This window comes from Benincasa hispida, chromosome 1 (genome assembly GCF_027475165.1).
Source record: "Benincasa hispida cultivar pf3 chromosome 1, pf3_genome.v1.1, whole genome shotgun sequence".
NCBI classification, from domain to species: Eukaryota; Viridiplantae; Streptophyta; class Magnoliopsida; order Cucurbitales; family Cucurbitaceae; genus Benincasa; species Benincasa hispida.
In genome coordinates this window covers 32,876,326-32,885,676 of record NC_143478.1, presented here as the reverse complement: position 1 = coordinate 32,885,676, position 9,351 = coordinate 32,876,326, and positions in this window count along the sequence as shown.

Here is a 9,351-nt window from a genome sequence, read left to right as displayed (position 1 = left end):
AAACATATTGAGAGAAAATATCACTTGATTCGAGAGATTGTGCAACAAGGTGACGTGATTGTCATGAAGATTTCTTCAAAGCACAACATTGTTGATCCGTAAGGCTCTCAGGGCTAAAGTGTTCGACGGTTATCTAGAATGTCGGAATCTACAGGATATGTGACATATTGTCTAGGACAAGCGGGAGATGTTACTAGGGTGTAGTGTATGTGCTAGTTTATTGTATTATATACTTTATTTATATGTACACTTCACTCCCATAGCTTTAGGACAAGTTGGAAATCGTATTCTCGTAATTTGTAAACCTCTGTAAACGAATTGTTATTAATAAAATATTTGTTATTTTATGTGCAATAACTTTTGGGATTGGTGTTCTAATTCTCCCGGAGTCTTGTTGTTTTGTAAAGATACACATTATTTAATGAATAAAATAATTGTTATTTAATTATAGCATTTACTCATATCCAATAAATAAAGATCCTTGGTTATCTTATGTGAACTTAAGCATGTATATATGATATACAAGTGGATCATGCCTTAAGTGATAACCTAAATAGGTCTGTAGTATAAGGATTAAGGTGGGATACCTAATCCTGGTGACACTACGGATATGGCCCGCTTTGTAGAGGTTTGCAAGTGTTATAAACTACTACAGATGGTAGATCCTTACCATTCATGTGGAGACGTACGAGCGGGGGTGTCCTATACAAAGAACTTGTATAAGACCTGGACCACGAGATGACTAGACTCTGTATATAACGACGTTGATACTAGAGACTTGCATCTCACCTAACCAACCATAGGTGACACGACCTCAATCCTAAGTGTTTTGGGAACTCCTGCCTTTGAGGGCGGTCCTTTGATTAATATGGGTGAGAGTGGCCAAATTTCCAACTCAACATGTCTACCTTTTTCGGAACTTATCTGATCTAGGAGTTGGGAACTCAATCCACAAGATAAAATTCACTTCTTTCCCGAAGCAGGGATAAGTAGAGAGATTGCTCCCTTAAGGGCAGATTCCGGGACTTGAACATAGTGGTCACAACTTCTCTTTGGAAGAGAAAACTTAGTCATAGTAAAACTATGACTTATGTTCATTAGAGGGATCAGTGGTACTTAAGAAGACAGATGTAACTACAGGGGCATAATGACTATTGGCCCAGTCGTACTTACGAACAATCTGTGAAGGGTTGTCGCACTGTTGATTAGTTAAGATGGATACATAATATATCTGCGGTAAGAAGAGTTCAACTGTCGGTCTTTAGTGGAGTGTCTGGCAGTTAACAGAATGTGGATCTCGTGACTAAAGAGTTTACTCAATTATTCACGTACCGTTGGAGCTTCGAGCTACAGGTCCATGAGGTCCCCTTGGTAGCTCAATGGGTTCAGTTGAGGATCAATTCTTGGTGTTGATTTGAAATTTTCAAATTGACAAGAGGTATTTTGATTATATATGATATAATTAGTTTGATGTATGAGATACATCTAGTGGAGGATTGATGTAAATGAGATTTAAATTAAGTACCATGGAATAGAAAAAAGAACTATGGTTTATATGTTTCATGAGATTAAATATTAAAATTATAGGTTATAAATATAGTATGATAAGTTGGTTATCATTTATATTTATAATAATATTAATTATTGGATAATTAATTCTTTTTCTCTAATAACCAAGTTAGTGGGTGGTTATTGGATTCATGGTAATCGTGAGTTTAAAAGGAAAGTGGTTTCCTATGTTCAAAAAGAAAGTTTTACAAAACGATTTTGGGTTTTCTCTCTTGCGTAAAAAAAAAAAAAAAAAACTTACGAAGTCATCAAGTAAATTTGGATTTACTAAACGACGGTTGCACGAGCTAGACGATCGTGCAGTGGCGAGCTAAACGATCGTGCAGTATTTACAAAACGATCGCATAGCTTTGCTAGACGATCTGCCCGAAGTAAGCGATCGTGTAGTGTCTGTAGGTGAAAGTTTGAGCTAAACGATGAGCTAAACAATCACATAGCTTTTGCTAGATGATCGCTTACTTTATCTAAACGATTGGGCATCAACCTATACGATAGGTCTCCGCCATCTCTCATTTGCCCAATCGTGTACGTGATCGGTGGTTCCTCCTTCGTCTGCCTTATTCCAAGTCCGAACAGAGCCCACCCTCTGGATTATCACACTGAAAATACCAAGGTAGCCTTGTTCGTGGTGTCAGACTCAACTCGACACCGTCGAGGTTTTCTAGAGGTCGTTCGTGGTACTGTGGAGGCCATGCTGTTGCTGAGGAGTTCGTGACCGAGACGATCATTGAGGACGAGCGTGAAGTGTTCGTGCTGTGTTCGTTGCTATGTTGCGGTCTTGTAGATCGAGCATTCGTGGTTGCTGATTGTTCGAGCGATCGTGCAACGGAGCGTGGAGACGCTTCTGCAAATGTTCGTAGGTTTTTCTATTTGTGCATTTGAGTTTTCATACTGTAATTTCTGCATTTTAATTGTATAACCGTTTTTTTGAAGTTGACTGTAAATGCATTGTTGATTCATGATTGTAATTTGGAATAATCTATCTGATATTCCAAATTACAGATCTGAATTGAATGCATTTGTGGTGGGTTTCTACTTTTGTGGTTAACCATTTTCTACATTTGTGGATGAATTTATGAACGTTTCGGGTTTAGATTTCCTTTTTGTTAAAGCTTTCAGTATTACAAAGTGTTAATTGTAAGGGTCCCTGTGTTTTTGGGCGAAATTAACATCGCAATCGAGTCTGTAATTCAAAAAGTTTGAGTTCGTCGAATCGTTCGTGATGAAGCTTCGACGCATGAAGATACAGTTCTCAACGAAGAAAAAGACCAAGCATTGGTCGGATAGTGTAGCTTCAGGTAAATGAACGTTGGGATTTTACTAACCGATCGTTTAGTAGTCTTTTCCAGACGATCAAGTAGTATTTTCTAATCGATCGTTTAGCTAATGTTAAGCAATGGGGCAAATCATTTACCATATCGCATAGTGTTGGTTGCGCAATCGTGTAGGCACTGGAGGTAGACAATCGTAGTGGGAGCATGCGATGATCGTCGTTTAGTAGAAGGCGTGCACTAGACGATCGCATAGTTAGCAAGTTTCATCGCTTAGTTACTACCTATGCGATCGCACGTATACGATACGGTGGTGCTAGCTAAGCGATCGCTTAGGCGATGGTGCTTCGCGACATCGTAGTCGTTTAAAAGATCGCGGAAGGTGGGCGTTGTGCGGTGCATGCTAGGCGATTGTGTACTTCAAGCTTCATCGCTTTATAAAGGTACACAATCGTGTTGTAATAGCTAAACGATCGTTTGGATTTTTCTAGACGATCGTGTAGTAAATGCTAGACAATCGTTTAACTCTGGGAGTGCTGGGTACTTAATACACGATAGATAGTCAGAAAAGCGATGCTTTGTCGAGCTGTTCAAGACCCGGTTCGTCTGTTTAAATCGGAGACTCCTTATCTTTGTAATAGTTAGCTTTTTTTTTGTTTTTTTAAGGCAATTTCACTTGATACATCAACTTTGATTATTATACATGTGATGTATGGTGCTTATATGTCAAAGTCTTTGTCATATAGTTAAAAACTCACCTTAGGTTGTGCAATTTATCATGCATCATGTATTATAAATGTTATAATCGAGCATGAAGAAATTACTTGAAAGCATGCTCATGCATCATGAAATATAAGAGTTATATTTTGCATGCAGTGAGCATTATCATGCATCATCCTTTTATTATAAGTGTTATTGTCTAAGGGTGAATGGAAACATGTTTTGCTTGTTTCATTGCTGTTTTGTATAAGTGTTATATAAAAGAAGTAGCAATGAATGGACAATGCATTGAGCATGACACTCAGGCTGTTTATAATCATTATGAATTCCTTGCAAGTGTTAGCTTGGCATCGTGGTGGTTGTTTCCATTTATAAGTGTTATAAAGGAAATTAGACCTAAAATCGATAATTAAGAGTTGTATACAGACTTAGGGTGAACTCAATTCTTTTAAAAGGGTTTTAAAATTGGATTGAGATAGACCTAAGTTCAAATGGTTCTAAAGAGTTTAGTAACCTAGATTAATCTTTTAAAATCGGTTTAATAGGATTAAATTGGTTGAATAAAAGATTAAATTTGTTGTAAATCTATCTATAAGGGACCTTTTGTCTAAGGCGGGTTCTGGCTAAGCTGGGGTTCTTAAGTTGACGGAAATGTAACACACCTACCTGGGAACCTACCTAGAAAGGTGAATTAGATAGATTTTCAACAAGCATGCAATGATTTAGTCAAAGATTCTGTTAAAGAGTTTAATGGATGATGATCAAAAGTTGTTAAAATCCTTAGCCGTGTTTTTTCTAAGTAAACTAAACCCTAGGTTATAAAATATTTAGTGGGAGGAAAAGGCGTATCAGATATGTCTATGATTCCACTCACATTTCTCTCTGTATGTTCACACTGTGAGATTCATGCTTGGCCTCGAGGTGCCCAGGATGCATCCCCCTTCGGATGGTGTTTACATGAGTCAATATCAAAGGGGACGTATAGTGTATTTATAGTAAATGGGTAAAGGGTGTGTGTCAACATGTCCTATGGTCTCTGTCATTGGTTCACACCGTGAGATCATTCTGTACGCCCTCGTTTCACCTTCAGAGCATTTCCCTTCGGATGGGTTTTGTGAAGTTGGTCAATATCAAGGTAAACTCTAGAAATGGATAGGGTTGCTTTAGGTTTTGCCCCAATCGGATTTTTTCCCTTCTGATTGGCCTTTTGGGATGGGCCTTTAGGACTTAAAATGGCAGGTCACACTTACGGGAGATTGTTAAGTAAGTTAATGATCTCTTGGCCAAATCAATGATGGCTAGTCATTATAGGAACAATAGTTGTTCTGGTACTAATGACTGGTTGAGAACTTCTCAATTCAAAGGAGGGATAACTAACCTTCCTCCGGTGACTTTTTTCCTAAACCTTTGAAGCGTCATTGTGAAACTAGATGTCACACGGGGTTCATGTTAGTTTTGCTAAAACCTTATTGGATGTTGTTTTGTTTTATAACGGGTATTTGCTTAAAACCTAACATAGGTCAATGTGTTTTTCTTTTCAGCAACTCGTTAGTATTTCCATTTAAAGCTTTTAAAAATGACCGATCACTTATAGTGGAAAGAATCGTGTGAAACGAATTTCATGGCAAACGACCTCGATCCCACTACTCTCCAGCAGAGGAGACAAGACAGTAAATATGATTTATTAGTCTTGGAGACATGTCTGGTAAAGAATGATGATTCGCTTAGATCCTAGATTCAGGTGCTACCAATCATGTCAGTTCCTCTTACCAAGGATTCAGTTCCTGGCAAACGTTGCCACAGGGAGAAATGACTCTTCGAGTCGGTACTGGTGAAGTTGTTTCAGCTGTTGTTGTAGGCAGGCTGAAGTTATTTGTTGATAAGAAACATTATCTGTTACGGGATAATATTTTTGTAGTTCCTCATATTAAGAGGAAGTTAATCTCGGTTTCTTGTCTCATTGAACAAGGCTACACCGTCTCTTTTTCTGATAATAAAGTGTTTATTTTCAGGAATGGAATGGAGATTGGTTACGATTCAATGAAAAATAATTTATATGTACTAAGGCTGTTAGTCATAAAAGCCTTGTTTAACACTGAAATGTTCAGTACGGCAACAACAGCTAAAAGACCAAAGGTTTCTCCAAATGAAAACGCTCATTTTTGCATCTAAGTTTAGGTCACATCAACCTCAATAGGATTGAGAAGTTGATGAAAAGTGGACTTCTAAAGAGTTTAGAAGAAAACTCCTTGTCGGTATGTGAATCATGACTCGAAGGCAAGATGACCAAACGACCTTTTACTGGAAAAGGTTACAGAGCCAAGGAATCCTTGGAGCTTGTACATTCAGACCTCTGTGGTCCGATGAATGTTAGAGCTCGAGGTGGATATGAATATTTCATCTCTTTCATAGAAGATTATTCAAGGTTTGGGTATCTCTTTCTAATGCAACCTAAGCCTAAAGCCTTTGACAAGTTCAAGAAGTATAAGGCTGAAGTTGAAAACTTGTTAGGTAAGAAGATAAAAACACTATGATCTGATCGTGGTAGAGAGTATATGGACCTCCATCCAAAACTATATGATAGAACATGGGACTACATCCCAACTCTCGGCCCCTGGTACACCTCAGTAGAATGGTGTATCAGAAAGGAGAAACATAACCTTGTTGGACATGGTTCGGTCTATGATGAGTTATGCTCATCTTCTAGGCTCATTTTGGGGTTATGCAATGCAGATTGCATGTTATATCCTAAACAACGTTCCCTCAAAAAGTGTTTTTGAAACATCTTTTGAGTTATGGAGAGGCTGTAAAGGTAGTTTACGCCACTTCAGGATTTGGGGCTGTCCTGCACATGTACTAGCAACTAACCTAAAGAAGTTGGACCGCGTTCGAAGGTTTACCTCTTTGTAGGCTACCCTAAGGAAACGAGAGGAAGATACTTCTATGATCCGAGTGAGAACAAAGTGTTTATTTCCACTAATGCTATCTTCTTGGAAGAAGACCACGTGAGGGATCATAAGCCACAAAGTAAGCTCGTTTTATGTGAGATCTCTAGTGATAATGAGACTGATGAAGGTTTAACAAGAGTTGTTGAATAGACCAACAGATCAACAAGAGTTGTTGAGGTCGGAATGTCTAGTCAACCAGCTCAAGAGTTGAGACTGCCTTGAGGTAGTGGGAGGGTTATGAAACCACCGGATCACTACATGGGTTTGACTGAAGCTCAAAACGTCATTACAAATGATGGGGTCGAGGATCCATTATCTTTTAAGAAAGAAATGAAGGATGTTGACAAAGATGAATAGGTTAAGGCCATGAAGTAAGAAATGGAGTCTATGTACTTCAATAATGACTGGGAGCTTGTTGATCCACCTGATGGGATAATACCTATTGGGTGTAAGTGGATCTATAAGCGAAAGAGAGGTGTAGATGAAACGGTGCAAACCTTTAAGGCTAGACTCGTGGCAAAGGGTTATACCCAGGTTGAGGGAGTTGACTATAAGGAAACTTTCTCACCTGTTGTCATATTGAAGTCTATCTGGATTCTTCTGTCCATATCCACATTTTATGATTATGAAATATGGCAAATGGACGTCAAGACTGCCTTTCTTAATGGTAATCTTGAGGAGACCATCTATATGACTCAACCAGAAGGTTCATAGTTCCAGATCAAGAGCAAAAAGTTTGCAAGTTTAATAGGTCCATTTATGGGCTGAAACAAGCATCTAGATCTTAGAACATCAGATTTGACACTGTTGTTAAGTCATTTGGCTTTGACTAGAACATTGATGAGCCTTATGTTTACAAGAAGATCATCAATAGCTCAGTAGATTTCCTGGTACTGTATGTGGATGATATCCTACTCATTGGGAATGATGTAGGGTATCTGACTGACATTAAGAGTTGGCTAGCTGCCTAGTTCCAAATGAAAGATTTGGGTGAGACACAGTATGTTCTCGGGATCAATATTATTCAGGATCGCAAGAACAAACGGTTAGCCCTGTCTCAGGCATCGTACATTGATCAAATGTTGATCAGGTATAAGATGCAAGATTCCAAGAGGGGTTTATTACCCTTCAGGCATGGAATCGTTCTGTCTAAGGATCAATGTCCTAAGACACCTCAAGAAGTTGAGGAGATGAGACGGATTCCCTATGCTTCTGCTGTAGGAAGCTTGATGTATGCCATGTTGTGTACCAGACCCGACATTTGCTATGCAGTAGAGATTGTCAGTCGATATCAGTCAAATCCAGGATTTGATCATTGGGCGGCGGTCAAGACGATCCTCAAGTATCTTCGGAGAACGATGGACTACATGCTTGTATATAGAGATAAGGATTTGATCCATACATGATACAACATTGCTGATCCCTTTACAAAGGCCCTCACGGCAAAAGTGTTCAAGGGTCACCTGGGTAGTCTAGGTCTGTGGGACATGCGATATCTTGTCTAGGGCAAATGGGAAATGATACTGGGATATGCCCTAGTTTATTGTATATTATATATTTTTATATTTTATTGTATATTAGTCTCCCGAGTCATTAGGACAAGTGGGAGATTGTTGGGATTGATGTTTTAATTCTCCTGGAGTCTCATTGTTTTGTAAAGATACATATTGTTTAATGAATAAAATAATTGTTATTTAATTCTAGCATTTACTCATATCCAATAAACAAAGCTCCTTGGTTATCTTATGTGAACTTAAGCATGTATATGTGATATGCAAGTAGATCATGCCTTAAGTGATAACCTATATAGGTTTGTAGTATAAGGATTAAGGTGAGATACCTGATCCTGGTGACACTACGGATACGGCCCGTTTTGTAGAGGTTTGTAAGTGTTGTAAACTACTACAGATGGTAGATTCTGACCATTCATGTGGAGACGTGCAAACGGGGGTGTCCTATACAAAGAGTTTGTATAAGACCTGAACCACGAGATAACTAGACTCTGTATATAACGCATTGTTACTAGAGACTTGCATCTCACCTAAATGACCATAGGTGACACGTCCTCAATCTTGAGTGTTTTGGAAACTCCTACCTTTTAGAGCAGTCCTTTGATTAGTATGGGTGAGAGTGGCCAGATTGCCAACTCAACATGCTTACCTTTTTGGGGATTTGTCTGATCTGAGAGTTAGGAACTCAATCCACAAGGTGGAATTCACTCCTTTCCCGAAGCAGGGATAAGTAGAGAGATTGCTCCTTTAAGAGATGATTCCGGGGCTTGAATGTAGTGGTCACAACTTCTCTTTGGAAGAGAAGACTTAGTCATAGTAGGACTATGACTTATGTTCATTAGAGGGATTAGTGGTACTTAAGAATACAGATGTAACTACAGGGGCATAATGGTTATTGGTTCAGATGTACTTACGAGCGATATGTGAAGGGTTGTCGCATTGTTGATTGGTTAAGATGGACACATAATATATCTGTGGTAAGGAGAGTTCAGCTGTCGATCTTTAGTGGACTGCCTGGTAGTTAACGGATGGTGGATCCCGTGACTAAAGAGTTTAGTCAGTTATTCACGTACCGTTGGAGCTTCAAGCTACAGATCCATGAAGTCCCCTTGGTAGTTCAATGGATTCAGTTGAGGATCAGTTCTTGGTGTTGATTTGAAATGTTCAAATTAACAAGAGGTATTTTGATTATATATGATATAATCGGTTTGATGTATGAGATACATCTAGTGGAGGATTAATGTAAATAAGATTTATATTAAGTACCATGGAATAGAAAAAGAACTATGGTTTATATGTTTCATGAGATGAAATATTAAAACTATAGGTTAT